The sequence below is a fragment of the Hippichthys cyanospilos genome, chromosome 10, assembly GCF_059441005.1.
Source record: "Hippichthys cyanospilos isolate Australia breed blue-spotted pipefish chromosome 10, RoL_Hcya_1.0, whole genome shotgun sequence".
NCBI classification, from domain to species: domain Eukaryota; kingdom Metazoa; phylum Chordata; class Actinopteri; order Syngnathiformes; family Syngnathidae; genus Hippichthys; species Hippichthys cyanospilos.
In genome coordinates, this window is record NC_142378.1 from 1,757,418 (window position 1) to 1,779,463 (window position 22,046).

Below are 22,046 nucleotides of genomic sequence, written 5' to 3' on the forward strand. Positions count from 1 at the left end.
CCGTATCGACCGTACCATATCATATCGCACTGTATTGTACCGTACCGTATTGTACCGCACCGTGCTGTATCGTATCGCATTATGCCGTATGGTACCGTACCTCATCGTCCCGTACTATAACATATATATATGATTTCAATCAGTTATTTGGTACTTCATCATTTTTTTAGTTTACTTATGATGTACAATATAGTATATCTTTCATAACTAAACCATTAATATCGGCACACAATTAAAATAGGGCACAATGATATTGTCCTTTTTTTGTTTCTGCTTTCGCTTGTCGAAAAACAAGCAAGTTTTTGTCCCCCGACGCGAACAAGCGAAAAGTTGAGAAAAAGTCTAGCTTGTCAGAAAATTATACTTGCAAAAAAAAAAAAAAAGTGCGAAGGAGGCGGCCTGGATCACATCCAAACTGGCGCCCACCAGTAATTATGATGCGAGTACAAAGAAGAAGAGGATGCGTGGCATCCTAAAGGGAAAAAGGGGGAGTGTAGGTGTATTAATTCCTATTCCTTCCTCGCCTTCCCCGGCTAGGAAGTTCAGAAAAAAAATAAGACCCACCCTCCCTCGTTCTCTCATTTTAAAAGAAGAAAAAAAAAAAGCCCAACAACTGTCACGTTGACTGACGCCCATCGCGCCGAGCATCTGCGTTATATCCCGCCGCCGCTACTGTTGTTCCCTGTAGTATACGCTACCATGTGGGAAACTGACACTGTCAATTTACGGCAACAAAAGGCTTCCTCAGCGAGAGCAACACGCATCTTTTTGGGGGGCCCTGGAGACAAAAAGAAAATAAAAAAAAAGAAAATCATGACGCCCCCACTTTTACCTGCATCCAAAGAGAATGTAGGACATTCCCTGCGCCAGAAATAGCAATTTCACTCGCAATTATCTGTTGCAATTTATCCCCTGCAGTCAAAAGTTGCTGTTTAACTTTGTTTGCGTTGCGCTTTAATGCTAACTTTGCTAAGAAAACGCGCAGGAGAGGCAAACTTTCGCCACCTGAGATTGGACAGCGCAGACGAACAAGCGACATTTTTTTTTGTTTTGTTTGCGTTGTTCCCCGGCTTGATAGTCAGCGTGTGTTGTGTTGTGTCTTTCAGGCGCTGCATTGTGGAATAGTTGCCATCACCGTGTGTTCAAAGTTTTGGTGAGTGTTTTTTTCTGTTTTTCATCAATGCCATAGTAATTTTCTTCCTGGAAAAAAAATAATCTCATTTCGTATTCTATAGTAATAAACTGTGTTAAAATTAGGCCAATTTTTAATGACTTGTGGAAATTCTTTTCAATATCCATGGAAATCTTGTTTGTACCTACGAGGAAGTACTTTCAAAATCATATTTTGAAGTCGCAGCTGGTAATACTAGTAGGTAGGGCGATCAAAAAAAAAATGAAAATCCAAAAATGAAATCTTGATTTTCACAACTCATACACGATGAACCCGATTTTAATTGAAGTAATAGCCCCTACAAAAAAAATATTTCAAGGCGTAAGTCTTTCCCTGTCGGAAATATTTAGACAGTGATAGTGTATACTCATTTTAAATCGTTTTAAATAATAAATTTTAAATTTTAAAATCTATCTATCTCTCTCTCTCTCTCTCTCTCTCTGTCTGTCTGTCTGTCGCTAGCTTGATTGCTAGCTCTAGCTAGCTTGATGGCTATTTCTCTAGCTAGCTTGATCTCGAGCTAGCTTCTTTTTAAACAGATCTATCTGTCTGTCTGTCTGTCTGTCTGTCTATCGCTAGCTTGATTGCTAGCTCTAGCTAGCTTGATGGCTATTTCTCTAGCTAGCTTGATCTCGAGCTAGCTTCTTTTTAAACTGATCTTTCTATCTATCTATCTATCTATCTATCTATCTATCTATCTATCTATCTATCTATCTATCTATCTATCTATCTATCTATCTATCTATCTATCTATCTATCTATCTATCTATCTCTCGCTAGCTTGACTGCTAGCTCTAGCTAGCTTGAAGGCTATTTCTTTAGCTAGCTTGAACTCGAGCTAGCTTCTTTTTAAACTGATCTATCTCTCTCTCTCTCTCTCTCTCTCTCTCTCTCTCTCTCTCTCTCTCTCTCTCTCTCTCTCTCTCTCCCTCTCCATGCATGCATCCATCCATCCAATTTGTAATATCAGCTACCATCCCGAGTACCGATACCCTGAAATAAAACCAGGTATCAGCCCGACACTTGGTGTCAATACTCGCCCATCCCTAAATGTTATGTTACACAAATTCACAACATTAATCTGTCGTAATGCACTCTTTCCTTTAAAACACCATTCATACAAAATATGTTTTCTTTTTGGAAGTTTTCAACCAGGTTGCTAGTGATTAACTTATTTTCGGGCGGGTACCGACAATAGGTATCAACGTCAGTACTATTTTTTTTTTTTTTTTTTTGGCGACTACACAAGAGTTGAGTACCAGCGCTGGTATCAGTCTGGAAAAAAGCGGTATGGACCATCACTAACAGTCACGTGAACGAAGGAGTTAGACGCGGAAGCCGTTCTTAAGCCAATCAATTGGAGCAGCGCCATTAGCCACACAAGGACATACTCAGCAGCTGGTCGGCCGCCGAGATAACGGCTTAAGGATTGATTCATGTGCCTAACGCTGTCCTAATACGCACTAATTCTTTCAGAGTTTGTTTTCTTCTACCTTTCGTCCAAGCCAGGGCTCAAATACGGCCCGTTATCACGTGTTAATATGATGCTCTAAAACCGTCACTTCAATAGAAAAAGTTCAGGTGAGGTTTTACAGTATTTCTATGATCCTCGTTTTGACATATCGAGGAGAAAGGCACTTTAAAGACAGACAAATCGTCCTCGAAATGCTTCATTGTCTCCATGGGAAATAAACACAATGAATTTGCTCATTATTGTCCGTGAATATGGAAAAAGGAGAATAGATGATTTTTGAAGAGCGGATGGGCAGCTGCTGGTTGAACAGGTGCTTCAAGAGTGATCCTTTATTCTTCTGGGTTTGTATTTACTGTATCACAATAGGAAAAAAAAATTTAAGTGATGCAGGGCTTTCTCCGGAACAATTGTTTTATAAATGGCCTGGCTGTAGTACAACATGATGTATATTTGATGTCATATTTTTAGGGTTTGGTGACATTTAAGGAGCATCATTTTTTTATCGTCATCCATTATTCACTCAGTCTTTTTTTCTTTTATTTCACTAGAACTGTTGGACAGAAAAGAATTAATAGAATGAATCCATTTCCATGGGCATGGATAAAATGGAATATAGTTTATTTATCTGAGGTTGTTAAAAGTATTGTCTTGAAAAGTAATCTTTTAAAAATGTCTACTGTTTTTTTGCTCTCTAAAAGACTACATGAAAATGACGTATCTCATGGTTGATTTTTAAAATATCCAAATGAGCATTTTAAGTTTCCACTCTATATATATTTTATTCCCCCAAATACAAAATAATAAATACTCTCAGTTATATTATTTATATTTAGAGTAACACATTTATAGCAATAAATGAAACAGGAATATTTGAAATCGATATATTGGCTCTCCGCATTCGAAATTACAAATAAAATCTTTTTCAAAACACTTTCAGATACAAAACACAGTAAGAAATAAATAAATAATAATTTACATGATACAGTTTTTATTTATTAAAAAAAATCTCTTCAATGTACACGAAAAGAATTGATATTTGCTGACATTTGAAGTTGGCATGATGAATTTTAATTTCCCCCCAAAATACATTTTCAAGGTTTGCAATTTAAAAAATAATATTTTTGAATCCTAGAAATAGATAAATAAACAGCTCCGCATAATGGAAAAAGAAAACATCATTTTCCATTATATGTAAACCAATTTAACCCACACAATTACTCCATTTCAAATTTGCATTCAAATTATTATTTTCACTATTATTATTATTTACTATCAACGTTACCTACTTGACAGTCACCCAAGCGTAAAATTTTAGATGAGTGACAACAAATTTAAAAAAATCACAACTATGAAATATGAAGGGTCTAAATGTGGCCCAAAATGTACGTGTGTGTGTGTGCGTCTTTCCCCTCCCCGCATTTCACACCCTTCGATAAGCATCTACGTTTCTCCTCCAGAATACCGCTGCACCTCTTTTTGTCAAAAGCCGAGAAAAAAAAAAGTGTGCAATTATGTCGTTAGGGCTAAACATAGCCGACTGTTATTGCATTCACCTCGCACCCGCTGACCCAGTCGAGTAAAAGAGAAAGAAAGAAAAAAAAAAAAAGAGTTATGCAAGTGGCTTCCAGTTTCATCCGACAGCCGCGGTAATAACGAGCTCCGGTCTGAGCTTTTACACGTTCAAAATATCCGCAGGAGCATCTCTGCATTCCTGCGGTTGCTCCGAAAAAAATGCAGGGGGGGGAGGGGGGGGGCCAGCGACGGACGCTCGTCCGTTTGGCCTCCGAATCGGGGGCCGGCTTTCTTCCAGCCGCCGTCCAAACCCCGGGATGAGCCGCCGGGCCCACCGCCAAGATGAATTTCCACAACGCGGTTTAGGACGTTTAAACGTTCCGGATCGACGGACGTTTGTCGTCCACTTCTGAATGCGGCGCTCACTGAAACCGGCGACGGCTGCTTTCTTTTCATCCTTCTGCATTTAAGTCCCGCTTTCATTCGCCCGTCCTCACATTGTCTTTGTAATCTTCTCCTACCTGGGAATCCAGGCTTATGTTCCTAGCGGGTTCTGAAATTTCACCCAAAAATCATGTTGGGAGAGATAAATAGTGGAAGGAAGCTCTGAAGGTGTCCAAAAGTACCATGGTTCCCTAAATATAAACTTTTTTCCCCAAAAACGAAGGCCCAAAAGTACGGGTGCGTCCTATAAACGGTATCGTGTCTTCCGTAGCTAAAATCCTTCAATTTTCTCAAAAGCTGAACGTGCCTTATAATCCGGTGCGCCTTATAGAGTGCATAAACGTTGAATTTCATTTTAAAAATAAAATAAATTATGCAATTTTTACCACTGTATTTCTGTTCTAAATGTTAGTTTTTTTTTGCAGTTGAAATGTATATAATGTACCGTTTGAAATTTTGATGTTATATATGCTACATTTTTGAAGCAATTTATATGGGGACAGGACACAAAAAAGTTTTTGTAAAGGACTTTTGTTTTTGTAAAAGAAGATTTTATAAAATGAATCCAGAAACTGTTTTTAAACCAACAAAACGATGTATTTTAAAGTATTTTGTTGGCAATTTGAGTAAAAAAGATTTAAGTTTTAATATTTAATGGAATCTTAAATATATTCTTTTAACTGATGCCGTGATCTAAACCGTCTTTTAATGTAATAAATAGGTATTTTTTCCCATTTTTTAAATAGTACTTTCCACAAATCGTCTTAATCATAATGTCTTTGACTGACTTATCTGATTGTTTTGTTGACATTCCCTTTAGCGTAGCTCCCTCTAGTGGATGCTTAATGCAATCCCGCCACTAATGTTGCTTCTATTTTATGCACCTTATAATGTGGTACGCCATTTGAAACTCGGCTATTCACATTTGAAACTAGGCTATTCATGGAGGGTGCGTTTTATAGCGCAGAAAATACGGTAACTTAAAAAATTGATAAACTCGACACCAGATTTAATGCGCAGAATGTTTCTATCGGCCGTGTTCTTACTTGCAATAATTACCATTACCAAAAACACCCGTTGGCCTTTGCGCGAATGTGGTCGAACCCCGAAACTACCCGAACCACCATCAGGCGCAAGGTCATGGGAAACCCCCGCGGATCTTGCAAAACCAGTAAAGAGTCTCAGCAACTTCGACATATTTCGAGTGACTTGAACTTTGTGAGCGTGTAATTGTCTCGCAAATGACAGTTAGAAATGCAAAAATGCGATTTTCTTCTTCGCCTGTGGCCAAAGACATACTGGGCCCCAAATTCAGTCCGGGAATTTGAGACGAAGAGGCCCCATGTGCGTGGGACGGACGGCGGAAAATTTTTTGTTCCACAATTACTCACCGATGAGACAGTGATTTTAGCTTTACATTTTTAGGTTTCCAAACTAGCGACCGGGGGCCATTTGCATACATTTTTCAGTGGAGCATTATAAAATGACTGGAATATGAAATTTAAGCTCATCACCAAAGCTACTTTAAATATTTGAATAGTGAAGGTGAGCCGGGTTTAAAAAAAAAAAAAAAGGTAAAATAGGTAATACTACTAGATTATATCCTGTAAAGCTTTTCTAGATATGCAAAGTAACAAATAAATTAAAATAACACTCTTAAGGAATACAGGGCATCAACCACCCAAAATATTAAAAAAAAAAAAAAAAAAAAATCTTTGCTTTATCTTTACCTTGTGGTTTACCTTATGTTACAAATTATGGAAAGTCCTTTGATTTTTTTTATTTTTTAATGATATCATAAAGAACCAATGCGTAAAAAAACACGAGGGAGCTGAAATTTCCAGCAGATGATAAAAACGTCAAATATTCTGACATTTCTTTGTGATTGTAGCTGGATGTCCAGGATTTTGTGTACAAAAATAAACATTGTCCAAAATTGTAAAACCATTCTAATTCAACTTTTTGAGAAGCACTTTAATAAGATTTATTGCACTGATTTTCATGCGAGTTTTGCAACATCCCATTGAGCGTTGCTCAAACTATGTCAGCAAACAGAAAATTCTTTGTTGACTTGTGTTTCACCTCAAGACAGTAGGTGGCGGTAGACACCAGTTAAAGGGACAAACCCTTCCGGGTTTCTTTTTTTTGTTTTTTTTGTGGGTTTTAATAAATTTAACCTACATGTGTATGGATGGAACTGATGCCACAACAATTTGATTGGTTGAAGGAAAAAAATACTCATAAATAACTAATTACTACACCTTTAAAAGCATTTACAAAATAAGGATAGAAAATGCAGTGTGTATAGTTTGCAAAGTGTGTACGCATGGATTAAGCAAAAGCTTTGTCGCAGTCAAAAGATATACATATATATTTGTATACCTATAAACAATATATAATTGCTTGAGTGCATTTTGCATCTCTGACTTAGAAATTAAATTGGAAAAAAATTTTAAGCGGTCCTTGCAGCCTTACATTTTTCCTGACGCGGCCCTCTAACGTAAAAGTTTGGACATCCCTGGTGTCCAGTCGAGTCTAATGATGTTGTCAACCGTCGAGAGAATTCAGGATCCCGTATCGGCATGCTTATTCTTAAATAACTTCATCGATTTTGCTACCTCCGAGTATCGCGATTAAAAGCTCAATGGGAAAACGCGTCGGAAATCCCGCACAAATCCGGCACGCCGATTGTGGACGTTAAAGGTTCCGCCGCACAGCCGACTATGACGCCATCAGTCATCAAAGAGTCCGCGACGAGACGAGCGGGGCGGTCCGGAGCGGCTGTCGCTAATGAAGGCGCCGCTATTTGCCGGCGCCGCGCGGCCTCCGGTGTTTTCACATTCACCGGCGTCTGTTTAACAAAGCGTCCTGATTGCTCTGTTGCCGGCACCGTGTGGGATTTGGCGCCTCATTAGCATCCCGTTTGGCACATTTGGGATGAGCGAGGCAGGCGATGCCGCGCCGCGCCGTCGCCAGGGTAATCATCGTGTTGATTTTGTGTTTAGATTTACTCGGATTATTCAGCGTGAGATGCGGGGATGAAAAAGGTGAATTTGGTTTTCAACTCATTGCACTTAAAAAGGGAAAACCTGGAGAGATTACCGGAAGCGAAAGAGGCCGCATTATAGCGGCGCTTCACCATGCTGACGTTGCGAGACCATTTTTGGGAAGCGATATAGATGGAAAGTTTTCTGACGCATCACTGGAAATGCACTTTTTTTTTTGTTAGGAATATATACGGTATTTTTTTACGCTTCAAAAAGATAATGGTCATTCCCCAGATATAAGACACATTTTTTCCCAAAATTGAAGGCCCAGAGTACGGGTGCGTCCCAATATCGGCATTATTTTCAATAAAAGAAGCGAGCAGACTGAACCAACATCCGGTTAAGATGTCTCCAGCTGATTAAATTATGAGTGGAAAGGTATGGAGCAGAAAGGTATTCCATTTGACTCGTTTATTAATTGTCTTTTGGCATTACACTCATGAATTTGGATAGTGCGCAACTTTTGAGTATTTATGGCAAAATGAACTCGAGCTGCGTCGCGAGGAAAAGGAAAAACAACTGCCTCAGGTACATTCAACGTTGCACTGGCGAGGCGTTCGCTGACCGCTCACAATGTGGGAAATCTAAAGCACACCCAACAAATATATACCTGTAAAATCCGAATATGAACACAAGAAAATCTAAAGAATTCACAAAGATGAGATTTATTTTGTTTAGCTATGGTTTTCAAATTGTCATTTACAGAAAATACCAGATTTGTTCCTAAAATTAAGGGTGTGGCCTATATTTGGGGAATTATGTTTTTTTTCCTCTTCTTTTCTCGAGCCAAAATAACAGAAATAAAGATAGTTTCTACGTGACGTGATGCCGATAGCCACTCAATTTTTTTTTTTTTAGTATTTATATTAACTGTGAAGTAAAGATTTCAACCATTTCCTGCATCCATTTCCCGTAGTCATTTTTTTATTCATCCTTTCACCAAATTTTGTTTAGTATCAGATTATTTTTGTCTGTCCTTCTCGATTATGATTTGAATCGATTTTAATTGAAGTAAAAAAAAAACAACAGCAAACATTTATTTAAAGTAGTAAAAATAATGAGTGGAAAACACTCCGAAAACGACTGATTTCTAATCTGTTTTAAACGACCTTGATATTCATAGCTTGTACAAAAAATGAGCTATTCATAACTTGTGCATAACTTGTTCAAATGCATAATAATCGTAAACACATCCTTTAACCGACACATTTCACGATTATCGCGTTTTTAAAATGTATTTTTTTTTTCAAAATGAGGAATTAACGTAATTAATTGGAGTTATTGCCCGGCCCTCAATTTTTTTTTGTCCGCTCCGCTTCAAGTACCCGCAAATTTCCGGCCTAATTTCGCGGCGGGGGGGGGGATCAGCGTCCGTTCGGAGCCGAGGCCGAATGGGGCCTCCTCCTTGCCGAGGAAAGTGAGAACGCCGGTAAATAAGAGGGGCTTAAAAAGGGACAGATGCCATGGAGATTAAGAAGCCGACACCGACGGCGCTTGGATAAACAGCCCGAGCCGGGAGTCAATTCAAGTCCCAATCTGGCCAAAAACAACTTTTCAATTAAGCTCCTTTGGGGGCGGGTCAAAAAGCTGCGGAGTGAGCAGCGAGGAGCCAAACAGCCCGAGGCTCCCGACCCCGGGGCCGCAAGTCTGACCTCAACCTCCGGATGCTTTCAGGCCAACAAGAGTTTCATGAAGGCGTTTTGTTTTTGGTCCGTCCTCAGCGGTGCAGCGCCAAAGCGCTCCTTTCTCACAGAAGCGGTATATCTGCGCCGCCACTGCTTTCGTGCGCTCCACTGCGAAATCAAAACAGGGATTTTCGGTTTCTTCTGATTAACGCACGGGTGTCAAAGTCGAGGCCCGGGGGCCAGATCCGGCCAGCCTCCTCATTTTATGCCAAATGCTGATTTGACTTCCGGGTTTCTGGCTTAAATGCCAGTCTTGACAGTTGTCTCCTTTTCTCCCCATTACTCCTTCCCTCCTTCCTTCTTCCCTTTCCATCCTTCCTTCACCTTCCTTCCTTCCTTCCTTCCTCCCTCCCTTCCTCCTTTCCTTCCTTCCTTCCTCCCTTCCTTCCTTCCCTCTTCCCTTTCCATCCTTCCTTCACATTCCTTCCTTCCTCTCTCCCTCCCTTCCTTCCTTCCTTCCTTCCTTCCTTCCTTCCTTCCTTCCTTCTTCCCTTTCCATCCTTCCTTCACATTCCTTCCTTCCTTCCTTCCTTCCTTCCTCCCTTCCTTCCTTCCTTCCCTCTTCCCTTTCCATCCTTCCTTCACATTCCTTCCTTCCTTCCTTCCTTCCTTCCTTCCTTCCTTCCTTCCTTCCTTCTTCCCTTTCCCTCCTTCCTTCACATTCCTTCCTTCCTTCCTTCCTCTCTCCCTCCCTTCCTCCCTTCCTTCCTTCCATCCTTCTGTCCTTACATCTTTCCTTCCTTCTTCCCCTTCCTTCATTCCTTCACATTCCTTCCTCCTTTATTTCCTCCTTCCTTACTCTCTTCTTTCCTTCACGTTTCTGCGTTCCCTCTTTCCCTTCACATTCATTCCATCCTTTTTTTCTCCTTCCTTCCTTCACTGCTTCTTTCTCTTTCTTCTTCCTTCCTTTCTTCAATTGTTCTCTCCTCCCTTCTCTTCTTCCACTTTCCTTTCTTTTTCGCGGCCTTCATTCCTTCAAATTCCTTGCTCCTTTATTTCTTCCTTTGAAAGAAATAAAGAAATTTTATATATATATATATATATATATATATATATATATATATATATATATATATATACATAATCTAAAATTTGCACAGATTTGCTTTACTGGTGGATTGAACCGAAGATAAATGGCACTGGATTATAGACCGCAGGGCTCAAATGGTGAGAAAAAAGGTGGGGCTCATAGTCCGAAAATTACGGTAATTGGTAATTGTTTATTTTTGAAAATGGCTTAAAGTGTTTTCTCAACACTTGGTCATCTTTGATGACAAACATACTCTATGTATTTTTGGTGAATTTTTTATGTCACAAATGTCCAAAAAAACAAGAGCCTTTGATATTGCGCTACATGCTTTTTGGCCATATCTAAAGACAACTATATTACACGATCGCGTGTCAGCCCGTTCCGTTCGAGCACATCAGCAACAGACGGGCTTATTTTGTTACGTTTTTGTTTAGCGACGCAAAACGCCGTCGGATCGTTTGAGGGGCGGATTAAACCCGACTAAACCTTGCGTCGGGCCCGCAGCGATCGACATCTCGCCGAGCGCTCGCCTTCCGCGGATAACAAGTTAAAAAAAAAAAAAAAAAGTCCACGTTTTAACATCCGTCATGGCAGAAAAGCATCAGGCAGCGGGTGGTTCACGCAAAGGTTAGCGCAAGTATTCAGGTGGGTTTAATAGTGATGCAACATAATCTCTGATACAATACAGTACACTGATGAAACCAATCTAATAAAATGACTTTTTTTTTCCACTCCTTCGTCTGCCCTCCAAAATCAGATGCCTGTGAAGTTAAAGTTAAAAAAAAAAAGGAAAAGAAAAGAACCCCGTGGTGAGCTTAGCCGCATGCTATTGTGTGCAAAAGGCAGTATGAGGAAACCTTGGCGCACTGTGACATGATGGAAGTTTTTTCAGGGTGCCTAGAGCCGCTCATTGTTATGTGGCGGCCGTATTTCTCCTCTTTCTCCGAGAAGGGCTGGAGAAACGGGCCGCGCCGCCGACCACTTTCCCGAGAACGAGTTCAAGTATGCGCTAATAAGTCGAGACGAGCGGATAAATCAACCTCGGCCTTTCATCAAGCCGCGTTGAGATAACGCGCGCGCCATTGCTATGCGGAACATCGAGAGGCTCTTAAAATCTCCTCAAGACGCTATGTCGCGTAGCTACGTTTGTTTTCTAGGGTTCACCTTTTCCTTCGAGGGCCGAAACCATTATTTGGTCCAATCAAACATGTGGTTTGATGTCTAAAAGGACATCCTTGTTTATTTCCATCATTTTATTAATAAAAAAAAAGATTTTTGTTTCAAATTGTTATTTTAAAAACAAAATTGAGGCTTTTGTTGCTTGTTGGTGCGTAAGGTCAGAAAATCGATGAAAATGTTGAGTCTTGTTGTATTAAGAAAGTATATTGCGGATCTATGTTTGTTTTCTATGGTTCACATTGTAATTCTAGGGCTGAAACGATTATTTTGTCCAATTAAAAATGTGGTTTGATGTTTAAAAGGAAAACCTGCTTTAATTTCCGTTATTTTATCTATAAAAAAAAAAGATTTGAGTTTCAAATTGTTATTTTAAAAACAAAATTGATGATTTTGTTGCTGATTGGTCCGTAAGGTCAGAAAATCGGTAAAAATGTTGATTCTTGTTCGAGTAAGACAATATATTGCGTATCTATGTTTGTTTTCTATGGTTCACATTTTCATTTTAGGGCGGAAATGATTATTTTGTCCAATCAAAAATGTGGTTTGATGTTTAAAAGGAAAACCTGCTTTAATTTATATCATTTAAAAAAAAAGAAAAAAAAGAAGCTTTTTCTTTCAAATTGTTATTATAAAAATAAAATTGATCATTTGGTTGGTCCGAAACATCAGAAAATCAATTAAAATATTGATCCTTGTTCTCATAAATATATATTTTTTTTCAAATAGTGTATTTTGCTTCAACACAATGATAATGAGTCTGCTTTTGTACCGGATGGGTTAAGAAAAAAAAATCTGACCATTTCCAGTCGAGAAAATGGAATTCTGAGCTTTTAGGCAATTTTAGGTTAAAAAACGACAAATGGATTGCAGAAAGCATCAATTGATTTATTAATCAATTAGTTGTTTATTAATTCCTTTTCTGTACTTTTACTTCCTATGTCTTTTTGTCTAAATCGGTAAGCAATTTTTGCATATTTTAGACTTGACACATTTGCACCAGTTGAAATATTAGTTTTCTTATCAGTCAATCGACAAAATAATACAATTTTCATGGGTCCTGTAATTTCAAATACATTCAAAAATAAATGCAGATATGTTTGAAAGTCATTATCACTCAAACGCTAAAATGTTGTATTTATTGCCCATAATTCCACCGGGCATTGACTTGCACAGGAACAAGCCAAAACAAACGTTTGTCCAAATGACTAAAAATGTTTTAAAAAAAAAGTTTAGTCCCCATTGCAGCTCCATGCTTGCGCGCCCAACGTCTTCCACAGTTTGCGTTTTCTTCCTCCGTCCCTCCTCTCCACTTTCCATCTCCTTTCTGATTGTCTTCTGCGGTTTGAGTCATTTTTCTATTGTGCAAAAGACAGTATGAGGAAACCTTGGCGCACTGTGACACGATGGAAGTTTTTTGCGCGGGGAACCGGCGCCGCTCATTGTCACGCGTACGGCGCATTGTTCCGACTCGGGGAAGGACGAGCGAAAACGGGCCTAGCGACTCGCCGCTTTCCCAAGAACGAGTTTTAAAGTCGGAATAATATCAATCAACTTGGGCTTCGTTGAGATAACGGGGACGCCGTTGCTACGCTAAGATAAAGAGGCTCTTAAAGTCATCTGGAGACAAAGTGCTATTGACGAGCGAGCGCCGGCTATGCGGCCTTGCCAGGGCGGAAAAGGGATTACGTTCCAAAACCCGATACCGCTGTGAATGGACCGTCGTATCGACGGCGGAAACAATAGCTAAGCCATTGTTATCGGCGAACGTCGGTTACATCGAGTGTAATTGCCCGCGCTAAATAGTTTTTGTCATTAAGCAAACGGCGGTGGCTTTTTAGCAGCATATGGTTGAGAAGAAATCCAGAAATCCACCCTAATCCTTCAGTCTCGTAGAGTACGCCCGCTCTCCGCGGGGATTATGCGCTCCCGCTTTTCCCGTGTTTACCTCTTTAGCTTTTCGTTCAGCTTCCTTTCCAACACGTGTTGTTGTGGAGGCGCGCCGACGTCCATGTTAGGACGAGCGGCCGGTCAGCGGGCGCGGTTGAAAAAGAAAAACTTGTTTTCCGCCGCTTGGGCTTGAAAACAGGAAAGAAACGGGAAAGCTCTCACCCGTAGATACGATTTTTGTGTAATGTGTGCAAGGGTTTGGCGTGCCACGCTGCGCCAAATTTTAACTTTGTCATGGTTACGTTTAGTACAGTGTGGGTAATAGGTCACAGGTTAATAAATCACAAAAATATCAAAAAAGCGAACGATTCGTTGATTACCAAATTAATCAGTGGTTATTTTTGGTAATGGGTTGTTTGGAAACTTAAAATTGTCCTAATGCTCGCTGCATTGGAAATATTCTCAGATTTCTTCAGTTTTCTACAGCTGCATTTCCATTAGTTTTAAACAAAATAAAAGTGATATTTCTACAGTTACAATCGGTATCATTTCGAGGTATGATTTAGATTCTTTTTTCTTTATTTGTATATTATTTCTTCCATTTTTTGTTCATATTATGAATATGCAAAGGCGTTCAACTCTTTTCTAATCTAAGGTAATCTAATATTAAAACAGTGATCAACATTTTTGCAGATTTTCTGACTATGCGAGCAACCAATTTAAAAAAATGTGCAGTGTCAATTTAAAAATAAATCAATTTTTTTTATCATGGGATGGAAAGTAAGACATAAATCATTTGTTAATTATTTGACAAAATAATCAACTCATTAAACTTTTTTTTTTAACAGTCATTTATTTTGCATAGTTATTTTGAGTGGTAAGTGTTTCCATTGAAGTGTTTATTTTTTTTTTGGGAGCATCAAAACCTCGCAAAGTTTTTTTTTTAAGTTTTTTTTTTTTTTATTAATTCCGTCACCTGTTTGCTTTTGTGCAACTTGCAATTGGAGCAAATCTGAGATTAATCGAAATAAACCAGGTCGACGCAACAATTGCGTTTACAATTGCAAAAACAGATTTGTCGATTAATTGACAAAATATTTGACAATCCGTTCGTGAAATAACCATTAAATTAATTTAAGAAAAAACAACACACCAAATATCTAAAATGTCTAAAATATCAAGTAGTTGCCACCGCTCTCAAATGCTGTTTTTCTCTGATCTTCATTTGTTTGGGAGAAGGCGATAGAAAAGACACCAGAGCACAACTCTTCCATGCTAGAGTAAACGTGGTAAAACTTCAAATGGTAAAAATAATCATGTAAAATTTCATCCTTCTTTTTATATCAAGCGTTTCCTCCCTAGTGCCTTTACTTTCCTAAAGCAGTCCACTGTGCTTTGATGCACTGCACTCTACTTGTTTAGCTTGAAGCCCTCATGGGTCGGTCTTTGCATCCGAAAATGTCAAAGGGCTGTTTGTTTTTTTTTCTCCGATTCCTCGCCGCGAGATGACTGAAAATTCAATTCAAACGTGTTAATCCGGAGATGACAGCGGTGACAATGACGGGACATTATTCCAACGTCGCCATCGGCTACGTGTGTTTAGGTGGCAAATAAGCAAATCGGCGCTCTGGCTTGGGAAGAGGTTTCTGGCAAAGACGAAAAACAGTAAAGCCTATCTGGAAGGGAACAACATTGCCTTGAATTGATTAAATGTCACATCAAACTACTGTTAATTGCTCTCATCTGACAGGCGGCGTGTTGTCCTGGAGCTTGTTATTAGCGCTACCGCGTGACTTTTATTCTTCTACCTGGACGCTAACTTCCCCAATTTAGGAAATTCAGCCCCTGAAGCCGCTTTAACTCGGCAACGTAAAATTAGCTAGGCAGGTCTGCCACTGAGGGTTTGTCGTGGTTGATCCTCGTAACTACAGCGGGCCCCCGTCTTACGAGATGAATCCGTTCCGCGTTTGGGCTCCTAAGGCGAATTCACCGTATGGGGGGCAATACGAACCTATGCTAAATAGCTAATGCGTTTCGAACTCCGGGTAAAAACATCAAAATTGTACATACGTGTTAAAATTTTTACCAAAATTGTATAGTAAGTGCTACGTATATATAATATACATGTATACAATTAGAAAACATCATAAATAAATCTATAGAATGTATTTATTTACCTTTGAGTGGCGCTTGTTATGCCCATATTCCCTAGTTAGGTTAGCTAGGCTAGCTTCATATTTCTTGATTATCCCCAGCTTTGTTTCCATCTAAATCATCTTCTACTTCTCTCTTTAACATCACGAGCAATCTTGGGACCCATGGCAGACTCTTTCAAGTTTGAATTAAGCAGGAAAATGCACTATAAATACGCTTGTGCAACCACCCACAATCCAACAAAGCTTTACCGTTCCGCCTTTTTGAAACGAGCGAGGCCGCGCAATAGCAGACCAGCATCTCCGTGAGGAGACGCCGACCAATTGCAGACCAGAATTGTAGTGACGCGTTGCAGGGAGGCAAGTGTGACGGCAACTGATAAGAAGTGTTATTACCTAGAAACGCCTGCAGATGGAGACGAAACAACACAAATACAGCCAAGCCCCGAGGGTCATGACAGTTGTTTTTGTCGCAAAACCGAGAAAATACCATAAAGAGGGGATGAAAAAACTCTGTATTCCACGTCGCGACATGAAAATAACATAAGTCAGGGGCGCTGTAACACGGGGTCCACTGTTTGATTTGAAGGTGATTGGGTGGTTGGCCCAGTGCGCCCAAGGCCTGGTCCCCGAAGACCGAAGTCTTGAGAGACTTAAGGAAGTTTACAGCACCTGGTATTCCCATGTGATCTCCCATTAAAGTACTCAGGCCCGACTCTGCTTAGCTTCCGAGATCGGAGCGTTATCAGGGTATTATAAAGTCCCTGAAAATTCACAGGATGTCTGTTTTAAGTTTGTTCCAAGTGGCTCTTTGATGAAAATGTTTTCAGCGTATAGACCACAGGTGTCAAACTCCGGTCCTTGATGGCCGGTATCATGCATGTTTCCAGGTTTCTCTCCCCAAAACACCTGATTCTAATGATTAGCTCATCCGCAAGCTGTGTAGGATCTTGGAAATGATTCTAATTAAAATAAGGTGTGTTTGAGAGCGAAGGATGGAAAACATGCTGGATACCGGCCATCTTTGGTCATTTTAACCATTTGTAGACAAAAAAAAAAGAGAAATTTCGCGCCAAATTTGAACCTCTTATTTTCCGCAGATGGAAAAAGTGAGAAAAAGTTTGTCAGTGTGTGTGGGCGGAGCATAAAAGCACATAAAATGATGAACAGTCGTATGTTCCTTACGACAAGCGCTGTAGAGCAGGGAAACGGCTAGCGTCTTTCCGGCGAACGTTTGCGACCTTGAATGAACCCTGGCCGGTTCCGTGTTGGAAAAGACACGCGAAGTTTCCGTTTTCAAGTCATTTGAACAATTTACTTGAATGGAATTTATCCAACCAAATCTCGCCGTATTTTGTTTTAGTCATTGCATGTCGGTGTAGCGGAGAGGTTTGATTTCTCGCCATAAAAACGAAACAAAAAACAAACTCGTGACTGGAAGCGACCGCGGTCGAAGTTCGGCGCCACCCCGAGTCAAACTTCGTAAAAAAAGTCTCGTTTTGAAGCCAAACAGAACAAGTTTCAGCTTTTGGATCGGTGCCACGAGAGGCGTGGCCTTCATTTCCAGCCTTTCATGCTCCGCGCACCTGAATGTTTGGCATGCTAATCAGCCGACTCATATTGATTTGCGGGTGCCTGGCTTTGTTTGTTGTCGGCGTGGCGTTCCCGCCTTTTAAAGAAGAGCGCAATCCTCGGCGGAGGCTGGCGATATATTTACAGCTGTCACTCAGCGACCTCCCGAGACGACGAGCGAGATCCACTCCCGAGACGCGGCGCGCTTATCAAGGAGCGAGCCGAGCGAGCCCGGCCCGTTTGTCTTTTTGATCCCTCCCCCGCCGACGCCGGCTGTCAGTCAGCGTTAAAGTCACGTTCGGCGTATTTACAGGAACGAGTTTTGCTCGGCGCCGTCGTTAGGGAGCAAAGGCCGACTTCAACTCGCGATCCGCAACACGGGGAGCGTTTTGTCAACGGGTTTTTCATGGCGACCGTCTTTTAATGCGCTACAAAATTATTCAGCGATTCGTTGTAAGAATTGTAATGAAGATTTGTTCGCTTGTTTTTGAGGTACGGTGGATCCCCCGCGTTACGGCGTCCCTAGCTTACGTTCTTCTCGCGTTACCAAGTGGAATACCAATTTTTTTCGTCCCCTTGTTACGCTATTTATTGTGCAATTTAGTGCTTAATTTGAACTTGAATTGGTTAGCCTGGGGTTCCGATATTGCTAGCGATGTTAAAGGGAGAAGTAAGATGATTACCATGGAAACGAAGCTGGAGATAATCAAGAAATAAGGAGAATCGGGACCCTCGCGTGGGAATACGGCCGTAACTAGCTAAAGTAACTTCACTCCAAAGCTAAATCAAATGTCATTTTTCCTTTACATATTTTTTGTTTCTTATGTTGTTGAATTATATACATGCATATTATTTATAGGTAGTACTTACTATACTATTTTGTTCCTAGTTTATAATATGTTTATAATATTTTGCTGTTTTTACCTGGGGTTTTGAACACGTTAGCTAATTAGCATAGGTTTGTATTGCCCGCCATACAACAATTTCGCCTCAAGATCCTAACTCCGGAACGGATTCATTTTGTATGACGGGGATCCATTGTATTATACTTTGGTGACTAGTTGCGTAGTTTTTCTTGAAGTCTTTTGTGTATCTTTTTAAAATTTTAGCTGCGTCTTGAATTTGAAAAAGAGTTGAATAAGTGAGGAAAAGTTTAGCAAGCGTAGATTACTCATTGCTGTGGTAGTGCCATGTTGAACTTTGGCCAACTGTCACCGTATGGGTGAAATTTCAGCTCCCCGGTGTCTTCTTTTATTACATTTCTGTTTGATGTGAAGTACGTTTGATGTAAAGATCAAAAGATCGATTGAAAACTTTGATTTGAATCGTTTTGAATCAAAGTTTTGATTTGAAAATCAATTTTGGATCAAAGGGGAGACAACCATAATTCTTGTGAGGTTTTAAACTTTTAATCCTGAATTATTGCTGTAAAAAAAAGTAGTTAACAGTTGTTGGAATTGGTTTATCTTGCTTTTTCCTTTTGTCATTATTAAAAATGATAGTTTTAGGGGTGTAATTTTTTTTATAAAGAATCATATTTATGGTCGGCGTGGCAAGTGGGAGGGGCGCGAAATTTTACTCTCTTCTGTTAAATAAAGTCCAATTACATAAGAGTTAAGAAATATTACTACTACAACTTCAAATAAAAGTATCACATTCAAAGACATTTTTTTGACTATCAAATTGTGTCTGGAAAGAAAGTATTAAAAAAAAAAGAAAAAAAAGAGAAAAATTGGATAGTGTACATACACAATTTTTGTACAATTTTTGTACTTATAAAGTTATGAAGATTTTTTTTCGTTTTTATAAATATAACAACTTGTAGTAATGTCTGAAATACGTTTTTGAATGTTATAAAATTAGAGGCACACGATCAATCGCATGAGATAAATGTATCTTTTTGAATCTGATCAATTTCTACTGAAAAATGAAACCGTTAAAAAAAACGTCAAAAAGCAGACACGCGTGTGCGAGTTTGCAATCAGATTCGGAATGCTTATCAGTTACAATAGCTAACGGGGGACTAATGTGTATTTGTGTTTATGGTCTGATTAACCTTCTTGTTATCCTTTGTGTAATTAGCCTCATTATGCGGAGCGCTTTAGCAGGATAAACCTTATCGCATCCTTTGCTCTTTCTCTCTGCTGGGAGCTCTTTGTGTATTGAAAAAAATAAATAAACAAAAATAAACTCCTGGAATAATGTACTGTACCTTCTCAAACTTTCACACAGAGATCCAGCAGATGTCCTGCAATTGAACCATAGAGGAAACACGTTTTCAGTAGAAGTCCGTTTTTTTTGCTATATTAACCCTTGTGCACACCGAATTTTGTAAACGCTTCTGAAAGCGTAATAATTCAAGTTTTTCATGAATATTTTCGTCCTTCAACCACTCAAATTGTTGGAGCATCAGTTCTGTTCGTACATATTTAGGTTCAATTTATTAATACCCATAAAAAAAAAAACGTGGTATGGTCTGTCTTTGTAGCATGTGAAGTAACGGTGACACTTTACTGGTCTCTACCGCCACCTACTGTCTTGAGGTGAAGCACACGTCAGCAAAGAATTTTCTGTTTGCTGCGGCTCAAAAATCGTACTAAAATCAATGTAATCAATCCTATTAAAATGCATCTCAAAAATTGTAATTATAATGGTTTTATATGGTCCAAAATTTGGACAATGATTTTTTTTTTTGTACGCAAAATCTCGCACGTCCAGCTGCAATCACATAGAAATGTCACAATCGTTGCGTTTTGAAATTTCACGTTTTAATCATCTGCTGGAAATTTCAGCTCCCTAGTGTGTTTTTTCCCATTGATTCCTTTACGATATCATAAAAAGAATCAAAGGAATTTCCATCATTTGTAACATAATGCCACAAGGATTAATAGAGGACATAAACAATTAGCGTTAGCATGTAGCTTCAACCGTTTGAGTGTGGTTCCAAGTGAAACATGTTAAGCGATGTCACAAGTTTTGTTGTTGTTTTTCGCAGTTGCTTTGGACACTGTAAAAAGGTGACGCTAGCTGGCTGGCGGATTAATAGAGGACATAAACAATTAGCGTTAGCATGTAGCTTCAACCGTTTGAGTGTGGTTCCAAGTGAAACATGTTAAGCGATGTCACACGTTTTGTTGTTGTTTTTCGCAGTTGCTTTGGACACTGTAAAAAGGTGACGCTAGCTAGCTGGCGGCGTTTCATGTCGGCGTTGTCGAGGCCGCTTTGTGTCAGCCGTCCGCTAATTCGGCTCGCACGTGGGTTGACTGCGTGCAGGTGTCGCAGGTGAAGCGTGTCACAAGTCGCCGGGCAGACTTGTTGCAGCTTTTTCCCGCCTGAGGAGGTGTTGGAAAGTTGGAGGAGCTTCATTCAAGTAGACACCCGTAGCGTCAAGTAACATCAATATGCTATCAGCGAAACAAATTGATATCATACAGCTGGACAATTTTAGTTTAGTTGCGATTTAGATTTTGGCTCCTGGATTTTAAAAGCGTCCTAATTGTAGGAAATGATTTGAAGAGCGTGGCTTGTTTGCAAGTTACAACGTTGTGAAAGTACCGCGAATGCACCATATTACTACGCAGCGTGCGGGCGTGTTTTAAAACGATAAAACCGACCAAATGACAACATTTTTGTTAATTTAAATACAAGACTTTCTTGTTTTCAAAACGTATTGTACATAGCGCTAATGCTAAAGTCAATGACAAATCTCAGTCACGTGCTAATATGCTAATGTGTAGGGATGAATAAGCACGGGGCGCTTTGATGGTCATTTTGATTAGTTTTCGTAGTAAACAAATACATTTTGAAATCATTACATCTTTTTATTAATTGAGATCAACGTTTTTAAATGAATAAAAAAAAAATCTCAGCCACCCTATTTTCCTTTGTAATTATTTCTTAATACACGATGACACTTACCTCTGACTGTGCAGTCTTAAGCCTTAATCCGCACCCTACATGTTGTATAGGGATAAGTACTTTTTTTTAATATTTCATAGGAGCCAGAATGGCTTTTCTTACTCTCGCACATTTTTTTTTAGGTCATGCGGTGATAGAGAGGGAAGAGAAATGTACACAATGCCAATAAGAGCCGCATGCAGGTTTTGCTGCTGTAAGAGGGGCGTGTCAATGATCATTTACTTGTCACACAGTTGTAGTTTTTTGTTGTTTAACCTTGAAAAGATTACAGGGTTTAAGACTTTAAGATGCCAGTTTTGCAAGCATGCCAGGCCACTAGATGGCAGTAGCTCCACCAAATCCTGTCCAATCATAAAGAACTTCGCTTACGTCTCTCAACATCGCCGGCGTCACTGTCTTTGGAGTCATTGCGTAAATCTAAAATTTCGGATTGCTCCACACAAACGCAGATCCAAAGAATTTGGCAAAGCTCTGCTTTGGCAGAAGTTTTTAAGACCTTCGGTTGGAATTAATAAATAAATATATAAACCTGGGCATGTATAGCCGAAAACCGGAGAACTTTAGCACCCGTTTGCAAGAACTCGGGCTACTTGTAGACTCTGCCATAAACACTTTTACCCGCAAAGTCATTGGTGGCTGCCATCTTTGTGGATTCATCTACAAAAAATCAAATTTATGGCATGTACATTCAACAGTTTCGAGGCCATATTTTCCATGTTCCTCATGTTCCGTGAGACCTTAAATAGTTACTATCATATTGCGAAAAAAGAATCATACCCTATTTTCCACACTATAAGGCGCACCCTCAATTAACGACATTGTAAAACCTCTTCCATATATAAGGCGCACCGGATTATAAGGCGCACCCTCAATTAATAACATATTTTCAAACTTTTTTAATCACAATATAGTGATACTCAAAGTAATAATAATAACTCTAAATTCTCAATAGCATAATAACTCAATGTCAATAT

At 39.6% G+C, this 22,046-nt stretch overlaps 1 protein-coding gene across 2 annotated transcripts in view; it reads left to right on the top strand.

Annotated features, from left to right (window-relative positions):
- Window positions 1-22,046, top strand: part of lpp (LIM domain containing preferred translocation partner in lipoma) — a 132,436-nt gene that overhangs the window by 20,263 nt on the left and 90,127 nt on the right. For both annotated transcript variants that reach the window (XM_088425120.1, XM_088425122.1), the window contains exon 2: window positions 1,107-1,153. The gene's annotated coding sequence lies outside the window, so the exon portion shown is untranslated. The remainder of the gene's footprint in view (window positions 1-1,106; window positions 1,154-22,046) is intronic.